Below are 16,446 nucleotides of genomic sequence, written 5' to 3' on the forward strand. Positions count from 1 at the left end.
TTCCACTACCTGTTTCTCCTGCAACATCCGTGCATCTCTGTGCTGCTATCCCCAACCCCTAGGGCCATGATATTCCCCTGCTGCTCTATTCCTTGTCCTTTACATTATAATGGAATGTCTAACATTAGAATTGTGTCTAAGTTTTGTGCCTTTTAGAATGCAGATACATTATAAAACAATTATTTTCATTTTAAAGGGAGTAATTTTGTAACATTGATCATAAGTTAGCCAGAAACTATGCACAGATTTTGCATAGTAACATTGTAAATGACAGGCAGATAAGACCAAAGATGGTCCATCCAGTCTGCTCAGCAAGGTTTTTTTTTTAGAGTAGTAGAAACTGCTGCTCTGTATAGGCAGGCAGGAATTTACCTATGAGCATACTTGAAATTTATCCTGGCAAAACTACACACACACAATTACAGTTGCTATTTGGTGCATGTAGTTTTTCCGAGAGAATTTATGCGATAAGGTGCAAACCCAGCCAAAGTTCACTCCTTGGAATGCTTTCCGTACAGTGTGATTGTCTACAGTTATGTTTACACGCATGTCTGTTTGCACAATTTTCTGATGGCCATGTCTGTGGGTAAAGTGCTGTATTCATGTGCATTCCAGATATTACATAATATATAAAAACTAATGAATGTTAACTTTAGCAGACATGTTTGTCAGTGTGCTCTGCAGGCACCTAGTGCCCATGTGACAGACTGCACTACTGCAGAAAAGTTTCTTGGAACATTGGTGTATGAACAGGAAATATCCATGGAGTAAACATTATTATTCTATTTATTTAAAAATATATATCTTACACATAGCCATCACTCATAGTGGGTTACAAATATAACATGCATAATTGTTTAAAACATCAGACAATAACAAACAATACAGTGGCTTAAGGCTGATAGATCAAAAAATCAATCATGGCTAATGAGTTCCATGAACATGTAACATGCAGGTAAAAGACAGCAATGAGTGTGGCCAGATAACCAGTATGCCTTGCCATCTTCCATGAATGATGAGTGACCATAGGGCATGTGCATGACGGTGGCTGCAGGTGGAGTGCCTAACATGCTCTATCAGTAGGACATTACTTGAAGGATTTAGTTTTTAAATCAGATGGAACCTACTTTCAAGTATGTTTGTAGCAATGTTTTTCTCATCTACCGTTAATATAAGAAAAGCATGAAATTCTAGGTGCTGATTATCTTAAAGGGCTAGAGAAATCATTAGGGAAGTGAAGGCTCTGGAAGAGGGTCACACAATCTTGTATCTCTTCCCTGTGATCTTGTAGCATGTCACAGAATAGACCCCGCACACCAGGACATACAATGTTCCTTTTCATCTCTTTACTAAATATTGTAAATTGCAAAATACCAGTCTGTCATAATAATTAGTGTTTCTATTATAGATATATAGGATTAAATATAAGCATAAACAGTGTACAAGGGCAAAAGAATTTGCTGATTCTAGCAAAATATCTCCTAGCTAACATTCTGCAATGTACCATAATGTGAGAGTGAATGTGAATGTATCAGGAATGTACCACCTCATTATCAGGAGAGTTTCTGCACTGTACAGTAATAAGGGTGGGGCCTGGGAGATAAATGTATCAGGAATGTACCACCTCATATCATTATCAGGAGAGTTTCTGCACTGTACAGTAATAAGGGTGGGGACTGGGAGATAAATGTATCAGGAATGTACCACCTCATCATTATCAGGAGAGAATCTGCATTATACAGTAATAAGGGTGGGGCTTGGGAGATAAATGTATCAGGAATGTACCACCTTATTATCAGGAGAGTTTCTGCATTGTACAATAATAAGGGTGGGGACTGGAGATAAATGTATCAGAAATGTACCACCTCATATCATTATCAGGAGAGTTTCTGCACAGTACAGTAATAAGGGTGGGGCTTGGGAGATAAATGTATCAGGAATGTAGCACCTTATATAATTATCAGGAGAGTTTCTGCACAGTACAGTAATAAGGGTGGGGCTTGGGAGATAAATGTATCAGGAATGTACCACCTCATATCATTATCAGGAGAGTTTCTGCACTGTACAGTAATAAGGGCGGGGACTGGGAGATAAATGTATCAGGAATGTACCACCTCATCATTATCAGGAGAGAATCTGCATTATACAGTAATAAGGGTGGGGCTTGGGAGATAAATGTATCAGGAATGTACCACCTCATTATCAGGAGAGTTTCTGCATTGTACAATAATAAGGGTGGGGACTGGAGATAAATGTATCAGGAATGTACCACCTCATATCATTATCAGGAGAGTTTCTGCACTGTACAGTAATAAGGGTGGGGCTTGGGAGATAAATGTATCAGGAATGTAGCACCTTATATAATTATCAGGAGAGTTTCTGCACAGTACAGTAATAAGGGTGGGGCTTGGGAGATAAATGTATCAGGAATGTACCACCTCATATCATTATCAGGAGAGTTTTCTGCACTGTACAGTAATAAGGGCGGGGACTGGGAGATAAATGTATCAGGAATGTACCACCTCATATCATTATCAGGAGAGTTTCTGCACTGTACAGTAATAAGGGCGGGGACTGGGAGATAAATGTATCAGGAATGTACCACCTCATATTATCAGGTTTTGTACATTGTACGGTAGTAAGGGTGGGGCTTGGGAGATAAATGTATCAGGAATGTACCACCTCATATCATTATCAGGAGAGTTTCTGCACTGTACAGTAATAAGGGCGGGGACTGGGAGATAAATGTATCAGGAATGTACCACCTCATATTATCAGGTTTTGTACATTGTACGGTAGTAAGGGTAGGGCTTGGGAGATAAATGTATCAGGAATGTACCACCTCATATCATTATCAGGAGAGTTTCTGCACAGTACAATAATAAGGGCGGGGACTGGGAGATAAATGTATCAGGAATGTACCACCTCATATCATTATCAGGAGAGTTTCTGCACTGTACAGTAATAAGGGTGGGGCTTGGGAGATAAATGTATCAGGAATGTACCACCTTATATAATTATCAGAAGTTTTTCCTTCACTGAATATTTATTGCCCATATGGGCCTCTGTGCTGAAGTTTCGCATGTACAGGGCAGGCCCTTTTAAAGAGCATTTACACAGAAAAAGAGAGTGCTTATTATAAAATTGCCTGCCTATGATGTGAGTTTTACCCTGACTGAGCAGAGGTGCTCCCAGGAGTGGAGATAGGGAGAAGTGTGGATTTACAGGCATAACCTTGGATTTCTGACCTCTGCATGTAAAATTTCCCCAAAACATTTCTGTCTTTCTTTTAGTAGGTGCAATTGGGCGAAGGTGGTTTTGGAGGGATATTTTCAAACCAGTGTAACTTATGCATGTTTTTCTTGACTTTCTCATGCGAGCTGTTACAAAATTACCCTCTAATTGTATGTTTAGTGCCTGTAGGGACCTATGCACTAAATCTTAGCAAGCACTTGGAATAGTTAACTAGTCTGCATGCTTAACCAGTTCTAGAAGATTTTAGTGCATATATGCATGTAAATAGAAGAACATTTGAGTCAAATTAGGACTTCCTGGCCTATTCTAAAGAGTATGATAAGCTCTCCTCCAGCCTTTGTTTAGAAATCACTCGCTAAGACTGAAAATTGAACACCTGCTGCAGACCAGTGTTAACATTTTTAGCTCACATGCTAAGAGGAAAAATTGCTAATTTCAGGATGCAGGAGCTGCTGGTAAAGAAGTGGAATAGAGCACATGGAGCAGGCAGGAAGGGGGTGAGAGACAGACAAGAAAAGAGAAAAAGTGGGAAGGAGAAGAGAAGAGAAGAGAGGGATAGTGAGGAGAAGGAGGCCAGAGAGACCCTGGAGCAGGAAGAGGATGGAAAAAGCAGACAAGAGTAAGGAGGCACCTGAGGCTATAAATCTTTGCACTCTTTTCTCAGATGCTTCTTTTAATGTAAAAATATTGTGTCAGGATTTTTTGGGTTGTGGGCAACCTCTAGCATGGGTAAGGAGAGGAATATCTGATCAAACCCGCAAGGGTAGCTCCAACGTCTGCAGTAAGACTGTCAAAGGGAAAGAAGAATATAGCATAAGCTCAATCCTTGCTGAGGTCAGAAAGCTTGCAAGTCAACTCAGGAACAATTCGGGAACAAAGCAGGATAAGATCAGATGGCCCATCCAGCCTTCCCAGCAAGTATTGCTCCAAGCTGCTTACCCCAAGCCTTATGTTAAGGGTAGCAATATTTACACACCAAACCTAGCAACTGTGAAACCCATCAAACTGTTGCTAGCAATGTTTTTTTACAGGGTGAGCAGTCTTCATAATTCAGAGAATCTGCTTGAATGTGCTTTGCTTTTTGGACTTGGCTGTAGAATGGGTCTTGTTCTTTATCTCTAATGGCTGCACATCAGTATCCCGGTCATCTGAATCCAATTCCCCTTTTTTCCTCTGCCAAGAAAGCAGAGAGCAATTTGCGGTTGCATCACAAGAATCAAGGCTAATTGGTTGAGGGAAGTAATCCCCGTGCCTTCTGTTACGGGTAGTAACTGCCGCTCCGTGCAGGTTACCCCCATGTTTCTGTTAAGGGCAGTAACTGCCGCTCCGTGCAGGTTACCCCCATGTTTCTGTTAAGGGCAGTAACTGCCGCTCCATGCAGGTTACCCCCATGTTTCTGTTGAGGGTAGTAACTGCCGCACCATGCAGGTTACCCCCATGTTTCTGTTGAGGGCAGTAACTGCCGCTCCGTGCAGGTTACCCCCATGTTTCTGTTACGGGTAGTAACTGCCGCTCCGTGCAGGTTACCCCCATGTTTCTGTTACGGGCAGTAACTGCCGCTCCGTGCAGGTTACCCCCATGTTTCTGTTACGGGTAGTAACTGCCGCTCCGTGCAGGTTACTCCCATGTTTCTGTTAAGGGCAGTAACTGCCGCTCCGTGCAGGTTACTCCCATGTTTCTGTTAAGGGCAGTAACTGCCGCTCCGTGCAGGTTACTCCCATGTTTCTGTTGAGGGCAGTAACTGCCGCTCCATGCAGGTTACCCCCATGCACCCTTTTCTTCATTTCCAACCTCTAATCTTTAAGGATCCACAGTGTTCATCCCATGACCTTTTGAATTTCTTTACTGTTTTTGTCTTCACCTCCTCTTCCGGAAGGGCATTCCAGGCATCCACCACCCTGTCCATGAAAAAATATTTCCTGATGTTGGTTCTCAGTTGTCCCCTTGGACTTCCATTTCCTGACTCCTAGTTCTACAGTTCCCTTTCCAAAGGAAAAGGTTCAAAGATCGTGCACCATTGAAATCTTTCAGGTATCTGAAGATATAATACCTCTCTTCCAGGATGTACGTAAGTTTACATACACCTGGGCAAAATTCACTGAATAGCACAATCATTAAACAAACCACAGCAATAAGAGAAATAATAAAACGGTCCTGTTCAAAAGTTTGCACCTTAGTTCTTAATATTGTGCATTGCCCCCTTTTTTGAGTCTTTTGTGATAGCTGTGAATGAGGTCCTTTGTTTTCTCATGTGGTAAAGCTGCCCATTCCTCTTGCAATAAAGCCTGCAGATCCTGTAGATCTTTTGCTTGTCTAGCATGAGCTGCATGTTTGAGCTCTGCCCAAAGTGGCTCCATGATACTGAGGTCCGGAGACTGTGACGGCCACTCCAGAACCTTCACTTTCTCCTGCTGCCGCCCGCCACTGAAGGGTAGGCTTGGCCTTATGTTTCAGATCATTGTCATGTTGGAAAGTGGAAGTGCGCCCCATGCGCAGCTTCCTGGCTGATGAATGCGGATTCTCCTCTAATATTTTCTGATAAGAGGCTGCATTTATCCTGCCATCAATTTTGACTAAATTCCCAGTGCCGCTGTAGCTCACACCCCCAAAATAGCAGAGATCCACCTCTATGCGTCACAGCAGGGATGGTGCGCTGCTCTTCACAGGCCTTGTTGACTCCTCTCCAATCATAGGGCAGGATTTTAAAAGGGTTACGCGCCCTGGGCCTATTTTAAAAAGACCCGGCGACACGCGTAAAGCTCCGGGACGTGGGTATGTCCCGGGGCCTGCAGAAAGGGGCAGGGAGGGGACGGGGCCTGCGCAAAAGGTAAGATAAACATTTTGGGGTTAGAGTAGGGCTGGGGGAGGGGAAGGTTAGGGGAAGGGGTGGAAAAGTCAGGTTAGGGGAAAGGGAATGGGGGAAGGCAGCGCGGCTCGGCGTGCGCAAGGTGCACAATTGTGCACCTTGCGCACGCCAACCCCTGATTTTATAACTTGCGCACGGCTGCTTACAAAAATATTTTTTTTAAAAACTTCTCCTTTTGTAATTTGATACACAATACGTTTAAGGTGAACGATTGATGAGACTGGGTGGCCCGTGCTTTGCTGAGCAAACTGGCTTGCTGGCACCTTTTTTTTTTTTAATGTTTTTTAAATTCCTCTCTCGAAATTTGTCATGGTGGATTGTAAACCTTTTATAATCGTATTTAGTTCTCATTTTTTTAGTTTTCTTATCGTTTTCTGAGACTTTTTGAGGCTCTCTTTTTTTTGTTGAAAACATTACTCACACAAAATTAAGCCGCATAAAAAACGAGGAAGTGACTGGGAGCTCCAGGGATGGGGTCATAACTTTTACCTGATATTCAGAACTAGCCAGAAAAAGTTATCCAGATAAGTCTGATCAGGCTGGAGGGCTGTCCTAAAAGTATCCCTATAACTTTATCTCCATAACTTTCACTTTGTCTGGATAAATTCCACTGAATATTTAAATAATTTAAAATTATCCAGGATAAAATTTCTCACCCCCAGGCTTACTGAATAAGGACCTCTTAGCTGTTGTGCTATGGTCCTGCACTCCGTGCGTATCCCTTTCATCCCCTGATCATTTAGTGACCCTGCTGTCTCCTTCACAGCTTTACTGCTTCTGCTGTGCTTGAAAAGTTTATTATTTGATTTTGCCTCTGATTAAGTTTTACAGTCCCTTATGTTCTCTCTCATGTCTTCCATTTTGAGAGATGACTTTTTCGATTTGATAGCCTCATTCATGTCCCCATTTAATCATGCTGAGTGCTGACAGTCACCTGCTTTTTCTTGGACTTTTTTTTTAAGGTATGGAAAATATTTTACCTGGGCTCCCAAGATGTAGTTTTCAACAAGCTTTTAATCCTCACAACCACTCCCTTTTAGTTTTTTTTTCTAATTTCCTCACTTTTTTGTAGTCTTCTTTTTTAAAGTTAAATATTATGCTGTAGATTTATCTGATAGTCTTCTGCCAGTGATTATGCCAAGTTTGATTGTATTACAAGAACATACGACTATAAGAACTGTCAAAATATAAGATTTTTGGATTAGCAGAATAGAAATCATTTAACTAAATAAATAAATAAATAAATAAATAAATACTGGGTCAGAGCAAGGCTCAATAAAGCCCAGTATCCTGTTACCAACAGTGCCAATCCCAGTCACGATCAGCAGGTTCCCAAATAGTAGATGGATTCCATGCTGCACATGCCCAGGGATAAGCAGTGGCTCCCAAGTCTACCTGGTTGGATAATGGTTTATGGACCTTTCCTCCAGTATTTTGCCCAAACCTTTTTTTAAACTCAACTAGACTAAGTGCTTTGATGACATCTTCCAGCAATGAATTCTAAAGCTTAATTGTGCACTGAGTGAAAAATATTTCATCCAATTTGTTTGAAACGTGCTACTTAGTAACTTCATGGAGTGTCCTTTATCAGTTCCACTTCACTCATGATATTTACACCTCTATCATATCCCCCCCTCAGCCGTCTCATCTTCAAGCTGAAGAACCCTAAACTCTTTAGACTTTCCTCCTAGGGGAACTGTTTCATCCCCTTTATTATTTTGGTTGTCTTTCTCTACTTTTTCTAGTTGCACTATATCTGATTTGAAATTGCAGATAGTGCTCCACGTGCAATTACTCAGCAATATGATCATCATCTCCATTCCTTTCCGATACATTCTCAACATTCTGTTTGCATGTTTGAGTGTCACCAGGCACTGAGACGATCACTTTACCCCTTGTATCAGGGCTTGTATTCCGCTCAGAACTAGATATGAAACAGGTCCCCCCTCTTATTGGTTTCAGGACTCCATGAAGCAATCATTAGTGGCATCCAGGGACTTTACCTCACTAGCATGTCCGTAAGAGACATTTACCCAATCAATATTGTAATAATAGAAATCTCCCATTATTCTTATATTGCCAGTTTTATCAGCATGTCATAGTCTGTCTTTTCATCCTGGCCTAGCAGCGGGGAGTATATCTCTATCTCCTTCACACATGGAAGATTGCACAGGTCCCTTCTAGGAGGACATACTGCTTTCACCCACACTTGTGTCTTTCTGCCTCTGGAGCTTCCCCTGCCACTCCAACATACCAAATATTCTGTGTCTGTATTGCACAGAAGGCCCCTGATTAAACTTAATTTAGTCATCTCTGAGCGCGCTTTTTACCCTTTACTCATCAGCAGTCCAGCTGACTCCTGACAGGCTTCTTGCTTTGAATGAACTTGAAAAACTTTTAATAGTTTTTGCCTCTATGGCACGCTTCTTTTTCAAATTCTCTCCTGACTTGCCTTTGTAATACTAAGGGCTTAAGCACTTTCCTATTTTCTGAAAGATGTTCTTTTGGTTTTAACTGCTTCTTTCGCCTCACCATTTAACCATGCAGGTAGTCATTTGCTCTTCTTTTGAATTTCATTAATGCATGGACACGCTAAAAAATGTTATGCATCACCCATTAAGAGCTACTTCAGCAAAATACATTTTACCAGGAATTTTAATGCATAGGCCCCTTAGCATCCTACTGTACCAGTGAGAAGTACTGATGGTATCACCGTGCCCAGTCTAGAATTGCCAACTCTCAACCATCAAATTTCCAAACATTTGGAGATGTTGTTTAATATTGTTTATGGAGAGATGTTTGCACCTGCAACTTTTATTGCCATGCTCTACCTATATAAAAACATTGAGGGTAACTTTCAAACAACTCAGCCCAGCCACATATACATGCATATATGGCTGCATGGAGATGAATGACAGCATTTAATAACAAGTGTATATTATAAAATACATGTATGTCTACACCACAACATATGTGTGTATATGCTTATATGCAATGCATTGAACACACAAACATTTAGCACCTATTTTGAAAATATGTGTTTACTTTACACATGAAAATAAAGTAGGACTTAGTTGGTATATTTTAAAACATGCATGATTTAAATTACCCATTTTTAGATTTCTCCACTAGGTCACCCATTCTTTCAGGTCATCGAGACCCTCCTCGTTCATTTGTCTGAACTCCCCTCAGTTCAAGCAGACCTCCCACCCAGCCAATAGAACGCAATAAATACATTTGATCTCAATTTCACAAGAAACTTAGAAGGTGTAAAACTACATGAGTTGCCAAATGTACACACTTAAGTCTCTTTTAAAAAGTAACACAGGCGCACAACCTGCCCTGGAACGCCCCAGAATGCACATTTATCTGTGTGCATGAAATTTTTTATGTTTCTAAAATAGCAATTACACAAATATAAGCTATTTGTGTGTATATATGCTAATTTTTATGTACATAACACTTCAAAAATTACCTCCATAGAATATAACAGCATAAGAGGACTCATCTAATCTTCCCCTTTTACTTCTGCTCCAGCATCACAGACTTCAGTGATCTCTGACTTTCCCCAGAGTTGCTTGATCCTTGCCCCATGCTTTCCTGAATTATTATTGTGTTTACCCCTATCACCTCCATGCATCCCACCACCCTTTCTGGGAAGAAGTATTTCTCATGCTCCTCCTGAATCTACCTCTTTGGAACCTCATTTCATGACCGCTAGTTCTCAAACTCAGCTCAGGGGCCATACCACCATTTTGCAAAATGCATTATGCCTCTACTTAAATCATGCAAGTGACACAAAATAAATGTATTCAATGCATACTGAATATAGAGTAGCGACCGAAGCACACTGTATTGTATAATTACAGGAGAGGATTAGATGCTCACCTACAGCTGGATGGATAAAATCAGGACATTTTTAAACATTTTAACCCTCCCTCATTTTTTCTATACACTCCCACAAAAATCTGTATAGTCTGGAAAAAATCAGGACCATAACCCATACACAGGTAGTGACCGAGCCCCACCAAGACAAACAGTGCTGGTATAAGCGCTCCTGGATTCCTGTTCTGTGAAACAGAGATGAACTGAAAAAATGCTGATCTACAAGGCAGGATCCTTGCACTGACCTGGAATTGGTTGATAATGGGAGATGATTTTCTCTCCCTCCTCTTTGCCTTGCCACTCTCCCCGCACATCTTTTCCTACCACCTCTCTTTCACTAGTAGCTTTCTGCAGGTACCAGCCTGGCGGAGGATGGGCTCGATGGGCCACAGCTGCTGCTTGTCCTGAGCTTTCAATGCAAGCAGTTTCGGGGTCAGGCAGGAAACCTATTTCTCCTGATTGATTATCAAAGCCTGATCAAATGTTTCCCACCTGCCTTCATTCACAGCAACTCACACACAAGACAACTTAGCTGCCACCTATTTCACAGCAGAGGGCATCTTCAAATGGGTTAGTTTTGCACAAAGCATAACAGGAATGAAGCTCACTCATAAGCCAGGGCAAGCTAGATTTCATCTCAAGCTCTCAAATGTTTTGCTAGTGCTCTTAGTTCTCTCATTTTGTCAGAGAGCCTCCTTCTGGAGTTCACAGGATGTAATATGTACAGGCAACACATCAAGGTCTGCCTAGAAGGTCTTTTTAATCAGGTTGGTGGCGTTCAATGCAATTGGAACTATTTTTCTATCTTTCTGTCACATTTTCTTGGTATCCAAGTGCATTGTTTGGTCTGTCTCTCCATACATTGTAGAAAATATTCACTGGGTAGTGATATTTCTAATAGCAATATTTGTTATGTTTTTCACGGTTACTAAATTTTTTATCAGATGGAATGGGAATACCTCAGATGATCACAACGTCTTCATTTTCTACAGTTCCCTCAGGGTCGTAATCCCAGTGTTTTTCTGGTAGAGTGATGAGCCTCTCTGTATGCAGGCTTACTAGCATCAGCCTATCACACTCAGGGATAATATGTTTAATCGTTTTCACTTCTGTTTTACAGAATCTGCATGCGTCTGCTTTACCATTTTTCTATGCTGGCTGTGAACATCTTGTCTATAGCTCATTGTCCTATGCTGCAGTTATCAATCTCATACCTTTAGCCTTAAGCTCATCTCTCCTTAGCCATTCCTATATCAGGTTTTGATAACTGTGTAATTGCTGCAGTAACTCTTTGAGGTCCATATTCAGCCACTGGCTGGCTAGAAACGTTACATGAATAACTTCTCCAGCCAGGATAGTCAGCAGCACCGGTGCACCACTGAATATGCCCAGCTATCAAAGTTAGCTGGAAAAGTTGGCTAATTTAGGTCTGCTCTTTGGCTGTCCTACAATGATCCAGCCACCTTAGCCCGAATTTGTGTTATCTGGCTATCTGGTGCTGAATCCTGGAATGCCCCTGACGTAACCGAAGTTTTTAGTGCACAAGTTATCCGGCTGTTAGTGAGATTTTTAAATATTGACATATGTCCAGCTAAATGCCAAACTTAGACAAATGCTGAATGTGGACCCTTTGTATTTCTGTTGCAAATGTGGCTGCCCGACGGCTTCACTCCGCCTACCTTTCTTTTTCTGCGACTCCTCCTGTTCCTTGTGGACGTCTGCCCGCTGTCCTCTCCGGCGTTCCCAGACCGGCTTGGGCGCTGCCTCCCGCCATGCTCCTCAGGTACCTTAGAGCGCACGCAACCCTCATTCTTATTTCCTCTATGGCTCGAACCTCAGGGGCGTCCCCCTGTGATGACGTCACGCTGCCCGGATATTTAAGCCTGTTGTTTATTGCTAGCCATTGAGTTAGCAAGGGATTTCCTACGGATGGGATTCGCTCTCCATACCCAGCTACTCTGCCTCCCACGTCTATTGGACTCTTTTCTGCTAACGGGGTACCCGCTCCTCGGGGGCCGCTCTGCTTCTTTCAGGTCCCTATCAGGAACTGGCACTCGCTCCTCGAGGGCCCATGTTCCCTGACTCCATGCCTGTGTCCATCTCCTCTTCTACTTGGAAGAATTCACTACAGACACCATCAGTGAGTACTACTACCATCTACTCCTCAGAGCTGTTTCCCTGGAACCAGGTACTCGCTCCTCGAGGGCCTGCCTCCGTTCCAGCGCCATCTCCTACGTGGAACTGCTGCGTGAGTACTTTGCCAACGAGTCTCTGTGCCCACGGATCTGGTACTCGCTCCTCGAGGGCCTGCCTCCTTTCCAGCGCCATCTCCTATGTGGAACTGCTGCGTGAGTACTTTGCCAATGAGTCTCTGTGCCCAGGGATCTGGTACTCGCTCCTCGAGGGCCTGCCTCCATTCCAGCGCCATCTCCTACGTGGAACTGCTGCGTGAGTACTTTGCCAACGAGTCTCTGTGCCCAGGGATCTGGTACTCGCTCCTCGAGGGCCTGCCTCCGTTCCAGCGCCATCTCCTACGTGGAACTGCTGCGTGAGTACTTTGCCAACGAGTCTCTGTGTCCAGGGATCTGGTACTCGCTCCTCGAGGGCCAGCTCTCCCTATCTCGGGGCTTCTCCATACTGGGGCCTCTGTGAATATCTTATTGTACTCATTTTCTCAGTTCTTCTTCCTACAGCACTGCTTCCGGAGGAACCGCTGTTCCAGCGCCCTGAGGAATCCTAGCTCAGCCAGGCTCCATCTTCTACTCACTACCGCCACCTCTGGTGGCTTCACAAACTGTCTAAATAAAGATATAATCTGTGTTTGTGTGGCCGGAGCTGAGCCTGACCTGTGGCCTCTCACGGGACTTCCCCCTGTGGGCGTAGTCAGCTGCCAGTGTTCAAGGGTCCACCCAAACCTTATAAAACATAACAATTTCCCACTGTATTTGTGCTTTTGTCAGTTGTTTTTTATTGTTTGCTGCTCTTCTCCCTCCTGGATGACGTCACCTACCCGGGAGGGAGAAGAGCCGGAGGGCAACGCTGGAGAAGGAACTGCCTGCCTGACTGTGAGCACTGTGGAGCTGCCACCATCTTGCTCCCCTCCAGAGGGACTCTATTCCCGCGTCCCAGCTGCCCCATTGCTGACCCGAACACTATTGGGCGATTGCCCCCGCCCTCCCGGACGACATTGCCTAACCAGGAGGGAGAAAAGCCGGAGGGCAACACCGGAAGAGGAACTGCCTGCCTGACTGTGAGCACTGTGGAGTTGCCACCATTTTGCTCCCCTCCAGAGCGACTCGATTCCCGCGTCCCGGCTGCCCCGGCACCGGCCTGAACACCATCAGGTGATTTGCCCCTGGATGATGTCACCTACCCAGGAGGGAGAAGAGCCGGAGGGCAACGCCGGAGCTGCATGCATTCTGTCGTGCGAATGAAGGAGAGCAACCAAGGAGCTCCTTCATGCACGATCAGTGTGACCACTGCACAAACAACTACAGAATGTTCTACCTCTCTGAGTGACACCTACTCTCCGATTTTTACTATTCCCACCATTACTGGCAGAGGAAGATAAGGTGAATTAAGCTCTGCCAGAATCCATAAAAGCCATACACGCTGCTCTTTTTTTAACTCAGGTTCCTTTATCTACTATTTCAGTGGCTTTGACTCCGATTAGTATTTCTTTATGTCTCATCAATATTCAGTCTGTGAAAAGTAAAGTTCACTTTTTGCATGATTTCATTTCTAGTGAAAACTTAGATTTTTATTGTTTCATTGAATTATGGTTACTCGACTCAGATCACCTCACTTTAAATCAAATTTGTCCTCCAGGCTACTCATGTTTCGCAGCCATGCCCAAAGAAGCATGGCAGTGGCCTTCTTATAATCTATAAATCTACCTGGAATGTCAAAACACAACATCTTTCTGGTTATTCATCCCTAGAGAAGCTTTGTGTTTCTACTAACCAGCTGACCATATGCTTAATATATGCCCCGCCAAACCTGCTATCTTCAGATCTGTCTCCATTTTTTTGAGCAATTACTATTAAGCAATTACTATTACACACGTAACCCCGAAAACCCGCTCCTGCGCGCACCGAGTCTATTTTGCATAGACCCGGCGACGCGCGCAAGCCACAGGAAGTGCATATGTCCCGGGGCTTGAAAAAAGGGGCGGGGAGTAGGCAGGGATGGGACAGAGGCCTCTGGCACAGTGGCTGTGTTGGGGGAACGTGCGCTGGCACTCGGACGGTGCACGCAACCTACGCCTGCCTATGGGCAGGCGTAAATAAGAAAACAAAGGTAGGAGGGGGATTTAGGTAGGGCTGGGGGGCAGGTTAGATAAGGGAAGGGAGGAGGGAATGGGGAAAGCCATGGGGCTCCCCTAGAGCTCAGCGCACGCAAGGTGCACAAGTGTGCACCCCCTTGCGCGTGCCGCCCCTGGATTTTATAACATGCGCGCGGCTTGACAATACCCTCTCCTTCCAGCCACAGATTAAGCAAGTCATCTCACATAGTTTCTACAGAATACGAGTGCTTTCTGGTCTTAAAAAACTGTTACATCCTCCTGAGTTCCGCACAGTGCTTCAAGCGTTGATCTCTCCCATTCTTGACTACTGTAACAGCTTATACATAGGCTTACCTAACATCACCATTCGCCCCCTTCAGATACTTCTGAACTCAGCTGCCCGCGTTCTAGCAGACCTGAAGCACCAGGATCATATCACCACCACGCTGATAGATCTTCATTGGCTCCCCATCGCAGAGCGTATCAAATACAAATTAGGTATGCTAACTTTCAAACTTCTTAACGACCACTCATGTCACTGGGCAAATGCTATTCTGAATTCTATCAACCTACTCGACTATGTTCCTCTCAACGAGGCCTTCTAGAAATTCCATCTCCAAAAACAGCTTGTCTCCACATCACTCGCAAATGTGCATTTTCAGTGGCAGGACCAACCCTCTAGAATTCATTTCCAGTAGATATCAGGCAGTGCAATTCTCTTAAGACCTTCTGAAAACGAATTAAAACCTTCCTTTTTAAATTAGCTTTTTTTTTTAGTCAAGTTTTATTTTGTCTGGTTTTATTTATTATTTATTGCTCCCAATACTGTTTTTATTTTTATGAAGTTTAAATTTGATTGTATTATTTTATGATTATTTGTTATTTGCCTTTTATGATATGTTGAAATTGTTTTATGAATGTTGTCTTGTACATCACCTAGGCCTTTTAGGCGATTCATAAATTCTGAATAAATGTAAATGTAAAATATAGCTCTTTAAAGTATTTTTTCTCATTTTGCAAATTCTGTTACTTTTTTCTCTAAGTACACTGATGGAGTCTCACTTATGCCTTCTATCTGCTGGAATGCTTGTCCAAGTTTAAGGATAGAGACAGATTCTGCCTGTTCACTGTTGTACTTTAGCACTTTTTTTTAGGTCTGTTGATATTAACTCTGTACATGCAAAAAACTAAAGGTGGCATGGGCCTTATAGATTACAAATATAATCTCATCATACATTGGTTCTTATAGATTACCTGGTGGTCATGGAGGAGATTTCTTGTTCTTATATTCAATTTTCCAAGATCTTTATGGGGCCAGTCTATGATAACAAAGCCAAAAGAGTGTGTGGGAAATGCAAACTAATTTAAAGCTTATATTGTACTTTGTTCTGTTAAAGTGCTTTTCAATATCAGTTTCAATCTCCTGTAGTACTCTTTACTGATCTTTTCTCTCAGTGATTTATGCTTCATTGTTGCACCTTCCTCTACTTCTAGATATTTATATAACTTTCCTGCTCAAGTTCCTTTATATTGCAGCCATCAGACAGAGAAATATTCCCAGTTCTGTTTAGTTTTCCTCTAGGGAAATTGCCTTAGCACATTTGTCCAGGCCAAATATCATCCTGCTGTTATGTAAGCTCTTCACTACTCAATAGTTGTTCCACTAAATGGCCATTATATGAAGTGTCGAGCTTCAAATCATTTACAAATAGTAAATGAGATGTTACCTGTGGATCATTAACATCTCTAGGATGGAAGCTAAATCCTTAGCCCAAGGAGTTAAATAGAGTACGCAGTAGACAACACAAGAATGGTGACAGTGAATCTCGATGAAATATTCTTCTTTGTTTTTTGATATTAGGAATGACAAATTGTCCATCTTCACAATTAAGATGAAGTGTAGTTTGGTCACATTTTCATAGTGAACTTGATATGCTCGATCATACTGGACAATTCGAAATAATTAATTATCCAAGAGTGTGGGATGCTATTTAAAGCTTTCTTATAATCAAGCCATGCTATACTGAGGCATTGATTTTTCTTACAGCTGACTCTGATGCCTCTATTCAACATAAGAACATAAGAAATTGCCATGCTGGGACAGACCAAGGGTCCATCAAGCCCAGCATCCTGTTTCCAACAGAGGCCAAAAACC

This window comes from Rhinatrema bivittatum, chromosome 13 (genome assembly GCF_901001135.1).
Source record: "Rhinatrema bivittatum chromosome 13, aRhiBiv1.1, whole genome shotgun sequence".
NCBI lineage: Eukaryota > Metazoa > Chordata > Amphibia > Gymnophiona > Rhinatrematidae > Rhinatrema > Rhinatrema bivittatum.